Source organism: Callospermophilus lateralis, chromosome 13 (genome assembly GCF_048772815.1).
Source record: "Callospermophilus lateralis isolate mCalLat2 chromosome 13, mCalLat2.hap1, whole genome shotgun sequence".
NCBI lineage: Eukaryota > Metazoa > Chordata > Mammalia > Rodentia > Sciuridae > Callospermophilus > Callospermophilus lateralis.
In genome coordinates this window covers 45048250-45055363 of record NC_135317.1, presented here as the reverse complement: position 1 = coordinate 45055363, position 7114 = coordinate 45048250, and positions in this window count along the sequence as shown.

Sequence of the window (7114 nt, the reverse complement as noted above, 5' to 3'; positions counted from 1 at the left end):
TCCTTCTTATTATAAGGTCTTCCTGGATCATCTTGTTCATTTCCTGTCCCACACCTGGAATCTGCCTCATCTCCAAAAGCCTTGGTATCTTTTAATGAGAAATTATATTGCCAGGTCAAAATTCAGGTGCTAAGGATACTCCCTCAGTTGGTCTTTTTATTTTCTAGGTCTTTTCAGGGGATAGGGTTAATAAATTACACAGGTATACAGACAGATAGATAGATAAGGTAGTTCATGACGTCATATTGATACTCTCAATTTAAACTTATAGCTGTAACTCCTTTACTCCGTTCTAATAATTCTGATTCTCAAGACTGAGGGCATGATAGGATTAAAATATCTCATGTGTACATGTTTGTCTAATCTTATATTACATATACACCAGGCAGAACACTAATAATTCTTGAAAACATTAAAATTTTGCATATCTTCTCATTCTCTCATTGCCAAAATAGCATAAAATTTTCATGTCAGGACATGCAGTCATTATGGGCTTTATTGTCTCCCTGTTGATCCTCATTTAATTCTTATTTCTATATAATCTATTAAATATCTAAGGTTCAACTGCTATGGTTTGAAAGAGTGTTCCCCAAAGGTTCAGTGATTAAAGAGTGGTCCCCAGGATGGTACTATTAGGAATTGGCCTAGTGGGAGGTCCTAGTGGGGCGTGTGCCTTAAGGGGGACTGTAAGATTCTAATCTCTCTGCTTCCTGGCTTGAGCAGTGTTTTGCTCTGCCATGTGCTCCGGCCATGCTGTACTGCCCTCACCAGAGGTCCAAAGAATTGTGCTGCACAATCTTGGGTTTAGAACATTCACAACCGTGAGCCAAAATAAATCTTTACAAGTGAAGTGCCTCAGGTATTTCATTATAAAAATGTAAAGCTGATCAATACATCAACTGTCAGTTCTTATGTTGATGTCTCTTAGGACATTTGGTTCTAGTTCTGTAATGGATTCTTGAAAAAGGGCTCATTGGAAGAGTATTTTTTAAAAAATGTTGATAATACATTGTGCTTTTATATTTAAAATTCAGTTTTTTGAATAGAAAATATTGGGCCGACTTTCTTTTCTTGAGAACTTAAATATATTTAAGCACTCCACCACTGAACCACAACCCCAGCCCTATTTTGTATTTTAGACAGGGTCTCACTGAGTTGTTTAGCTCCTTTTTGCTGAGGCTGGTTTTGAACTCATGTTCCATTTTCACCTGGTATAAAGACTTACTGTTGAAAATTCTGATGATATTCTAATACTTTCCCTTACATATAGTAGTACCCTTTTTTCAAATAGATGATCAAAAGATATGCTTCTGTTTCTTTATCAGCAGTAATTTTAAGTAGAATGTGTCTTAGTATTGTCTGTTTTAGCTGTTAAGTTTCTTGGTGTGCCCTCTAAATATACAATTTCTTTTTTAATTTGAGGAGGGTTCTTGAAATAAAATTTTAAATATTTCTTTTGCTTGTTTTGACTTTGTGCAATCCTAGTTTTTCTTTGCCTTTCTTCAGTGTCATTAATCACGCTGGATCTAGAATCACTTTGACAAAATCCTAGTAATATTTGATAGCTTCTTTGCTATGACACTATCTTCCAGGATCATCTTGTACATTTCCTGGCCCTCATTTGAAATCTGCCGCATCTCCAAAAACATAGGTCCTCATTCATTATATCAACCCTTAAATCAGTGAATCTTTCATTTTTGATTTTTAAAATGTTCCCTTTTGCACCTCCTATATCCTTTAAATCATTACTGTGTTTATCTGTTCTTATGCTTCTTCTAGTCCACAATTCTATAATATTTTTGTCCTTTTCCTGAGTTGTCATCTAATTTACTTCTTTTTTTGGGGGTGGGGGGTGCCAGGATTGAACTCAGGGGCACTCCACCACTGAGACATATCCCCAGCCCTACCTTGTATTTTAGACAGGGTCTCACTGAGTTGTTTAGCGCCTTTTTGCTGAGGCTGGTTTTGAACTCATGATCCTCCTGTCTCTGCCTCCCAAAACACTGGGATTACATGAGTGCACCACTGCGCCCGGCTCATCTAATTTTGATTTATATTGTTCTTGCATGTCTTGAATTTCTTAAAGACTTTCACCTCATTTTGAAATAATAAATTGCAGATTTTTGGGTGTGTGTTTCTAACATGTTTATGTTTTCCATTGGGATGTAATTCTACTTCCTTTTCTTACATGAGAGTTAACCTTAGTACTATTATTTCACTAATTTTTATGCAAAATTACATTTACTGAAGTTTTTGGAATGAGGCAGAATTCAGAAAATTTGTTAACTACAGAGTTCATTTTTGTGTTGTTTGTGCATGGTGTTAAAAACTGAGGCAGCTGGCTTCCGAGAGAGTTTGAATCTTGTGTTCCTTCCCCATTTTGATCTAGACCTCTTTGGTCTATTGCCTCTATCCTGTTCAATTTTTATTCCACTTTAGCAACTTTTCACTCATTGTTAGGATTTGTTTTGGAAGGGAATTTTGGCAAGTTGGATTTGATAATTTTAGGGGCTGAGCTGATGGTAATATTGTGGTTCTCCTGTTCTTAGGCCCATCTTATGTTTACCTATTGCTTCATTCTTTTCTCTCAGAGAAATATAGGAGCTTCCATCTGCTTGTATTTTGAGGTTTGTGATCACCTTGTTTTGTTGCCAATGTCATTATGTTGTATCAATATGGGAAATGAAAAATTATGCTGTCATCACCGTTTCCCCAGAATCCTTGTCACATATTTAGTTTCAATACAGGGAGAAGTATAATGTGGATTACTTGTAAGGCCACTATTGCTGTTAAATTCATGCTTTTTTTCTGACACTTCAGAACACACTACTTCACATTTGACTGCTTCATGCAAAGTTGATACACCTGCTTATTTAAAACCAGGACTCATCTACTGAAACTATGTTTCATTAAAGTTTTCAGTATTTCTGGTATCCACTTGACAAACTTGCCTTAGCATAGCAGTACGCGAGAATTACATCATTCTCAATATATGCTGCCCAACACAACTCTAGTGTCTGACTTGTAAAAAATAATAAAGAACTGGTGAGATGAATAATTTTGAGTTCATACATCAGAATTGACAGTCATCACATTACCAATCTTAAGACTATAAATGTGAGAGCAGAGATTACATTTTGCTCACTATTGTATCCGCAGAGATGAACACAATCCTTGACTCAGAAACACCTAAAACAAATTCCCTTGTTCAATTGAAAAAAAAAAAAAAATGGAAGCTATTTCTAGTAGATTGTTTATATCAAACTCTCTTCCTGTGGAAGAGGTTTATATTTTCCCTCTCTTTCTGTGGAAAATGTTTCAGGAACTACCCCTTATTTAAAGCAGCAATTTCATATTGTATAATGCTGGTTTGGGGACCTGGATGCCAACTGAATGTGAGACAGGCATTGACAAGAGTGATATGATGGATAAGGACATCCAGTCATTGTTGCTGGCAATGCTCAGGCAATCAGTTTGGGTGACTAGAGGGTGTTCGTGGGATGTATACAGGCATCAGAAATGTTACATCAGATCGGGTTCCTCTGTACAAGGGCTGAATTCAGGGAACCTCACAGTCACAACTTTCCATAGTCCAAGGACATTAGGATTCCCCAGTGTGAAAGAAAGATGTAGTTTCCTTCTCCATCACAGGAAGGTCAGTTTCCCTAGAGTCCACCCTCTCCAAGAAAACTGGACACTTTGAATACAAGGGCCTCAGTAAGTCCACTACAGCTTCTGTTGAGAAGCCACTCAAACGACTGTCAAAGGCAAATAGTAACTGCTGAGATGGGGCGGAGGGGGAAGGGAAAGGGAAGAAAGAAGATCCGACACAGAGAAAACCATTTCATGTTTCAATGCACTTAATGAAAAGATGGGATAGTTTGGTGAGTCAATTTTACTTCGAGGACAAAGCTTTTTCTCCCTATGATTTACTGAAGTCTGAACTGAAGCTTTTTGTCAATGTGTTGGGTTAGTGATGGTAACTGACACACTATTATACACTCTACATAGAAAATTTAAGATGTTTATTAATAGAAAACCTTTATAGCAGGATTGAAAATACACCAGAAACAGCTTCTTCAACTACAGCACTATATATGTCAAATATGCATATGACTACCAGCTCTGAGAGAATTTGGCCTGGAAGTCTGAAAATAAATCAAATACTATTTTGGAAAAAAAAAAAGAATAAAAATGCTAATTACCACCTGCTCCAAGGGCTCCATGTACCAAGTCATATTCCAGAGTTTAGCAGGCAGCTGGTGAATCATGTGTAGACCTACTGACTTGTTTTGAATCTACAACAATTTCCCCTTCATTCATGGCTAGATGTCAACTCATAATTAAAGAGGACTTTTGTTATTTAGGTTTTCTGAAATCTTTACTACTTCATATAGGGCATTGTTCCAAGTCAGAAGTAAATACAAAGCAATGGTAGCTTGAAGCCCAAAGGAAAGCTCCTGTTAGAAAAAAAATTTCAAAAATCTTGGACACAGAGTCCTTAAACAGAAATGATTCTATCAAAGTGGTGATTTCTAAAATTTAAGTGTAAGACTATTGTGACACAAAATTCTGAAATGTTAAGTTATCTCCCGCTACAGCATTTGTAAACTTCTCAGTGAACAACTGAGGCTTTGTCAAAGGCAATTTCAGAATGGTTTTCACCAAATTGCAAGTCCTTTTTTTAAAAATTAATTTTACAGTAGAATGCATTGACATATTGTACACAAATGGAGCACAACTCCTCATTCACAAGGACTTTAATGGCGCTGTAATTGGAAATTAAATCACATTTGCCACCCTTTCAACCCCAATATATGGGTATATAGTGACAAATACCCATTTGGCAGACCTATAGTAAAAATGTATTTCTCTCCATAGCTTTGCGTGCTTCTAGTATTATGCACTTAAGACAATTATGAATTACGAAACATGTTCCAGGTCTTGTATTTTTCAAAGAATTCTGCAAACTCACATTTTGCCATTGCTTATTTCTTATAAGTAATATTCCGGCATATCACAGCCCAGCAGAATTTTCTGAGGATGGAACTATTCCATATTTGCACTGTCCAAAATGGTAGCCATTAGCTCCATGTCACTATTGAGCATTTGAAGCGTAGTTACTGTGACTAAGTAATTGCGTTTTTAGGTCTTACTTTGATTAAACTCAAATCCTTTTGAGTGAAACTCACATGGTATAGTAAATTTACTGTTTTAAACAGTGGCTGTACCATTTTACATTCTGACCAGCAAGGCAATGTAAATTGTACAAAGGTTCTTTTCAATTTTTCCACCATCCTTACCAACATTTATTATTTCGCTTTTCAAAACTCTATAGTCATCCTAAAGGGTATGAAGTGGTATCTTATGGTTTTGATATGCACTTCTCTAATACTTACTGATATTGAGGATCTTTTCATGTGCTTACTGGTTTCTTCTTTGGAGAAATGTCCACTCAAGTCCTTTGCTTATTTTTGAATCAGGTTTTATTTCGTTTTAGTTCTCCTCTATGCATTCTGCATATCAATCCCTTATCAAATATACAATTGGCAAATATTTCCTTCCATTCTGTGAGTTGCCTTTTTACTGTGTTGATGCACTTTGATGCACAAAATTTTAAAATCTATCATGAAATCCAACTGGTCAACTTTTTATTTTGTTGCTTTGCCTCTGGTGTCATATCCAAAAAAATCACTGCCAAATCCAATGGGTCTTGAAAAGATGTTTTTCCATATTTGTTCATGGCAGCATCATCCGCAATGGCAAAATGTGAAGGCAATTCATGTCCACTGATGGATGATTGGATTGGAAAATGTGGTATATACATGCAATGGGGCTAAAAAGCCTTAACAAGGATGAAGTTATGCAATAGGCTACAACATGGAGGAATCTTGAGGACATACGCTAAATGAAATAAACCTATCACAAAAAGACAAATATGATTCTACTTATTAGAACTAATCAAAATCGGAGAAACAGAAGGAATTGTAGTTGCCAGGGGCTCAGCGGGACTGGGTACATATTGTTCAATGAGCACAAAATTTGTTTTACAGAAGAGTAATGAAAATGGTTGGTGGTGATGGTTGCACACATTATGTGTGTATTTAATATCGTATACTTAAAATTAAGATGGTAAATTGTTATGCGTATTTTACTATACACATACAAAAATCAAATAGCCACATGTAGCTACAGCATTTAGTCAGAACTGTATAGAACACAGGTGAAAGCAGACATCCACATTAAACAAAGACTGGTGTACATTGTGGCCTGTCCAGCAATGTCATCAGACAGAACCACTAAGGTCCGATTATTTACCAGAGGGATGCTGGTTTACTTTGTACGCAACTAGGGTGAGGGGATACCAGCAGAAATCATTATGTACCCCCTGCTACCTCTATATTCATAATAGATGTACATGATATATACAAGAAGAACAGAAGTTTCAATATGTCATGCAAAAACAAGCTTAGCTTAAAAAGATGATGACCAGTATTACCAAAGCAACATACAAATTCAATGCATAATCCCCATCAAAGTACCAATGATGATCTTCACTGAACTAGAAAAAAAAGGCTTAAAATTCACTTGGAAGAATAAAAGACCCAGAATAGCCAAAGCAATTATACGCCAAAAAAGCAATTGAGGAGGCATCACAAAACCTCACTTCAAATTATACTAAAGAGTTACAGCAACAAAAACTGCATGGTACTGCCATAAAAACAGACACACAGACCAATGGTCCAGAACAGAAGACACAGAGGCAAACCCACACAGATACAGTCATCTGATCCTTGATAAAGGTGCCCAAAACATACATTGGAGAAAAAACAGTCTTTTTAACAAACAGCACTAGGAAAACTAGTTATCCACATGGAGAAGATTGAAACCAGACCCTTATCTCTCACTCTGCACCAAAGTCAACTCAAAATGGATCAAAGACCTAGGGATTACACCAGAAACTACACAACTCCTACAAGAAAACATAGGGTCAATACTCTAGCCTATAGGCACAGGCAACAACTTTCTCAGTAGGACCCGTAAAGCTCAGGAACTCATGCCAAGAGTTAATAAATGGGGTGCCATCAAATTAAAAAGCTTCTGCACAGCAAAG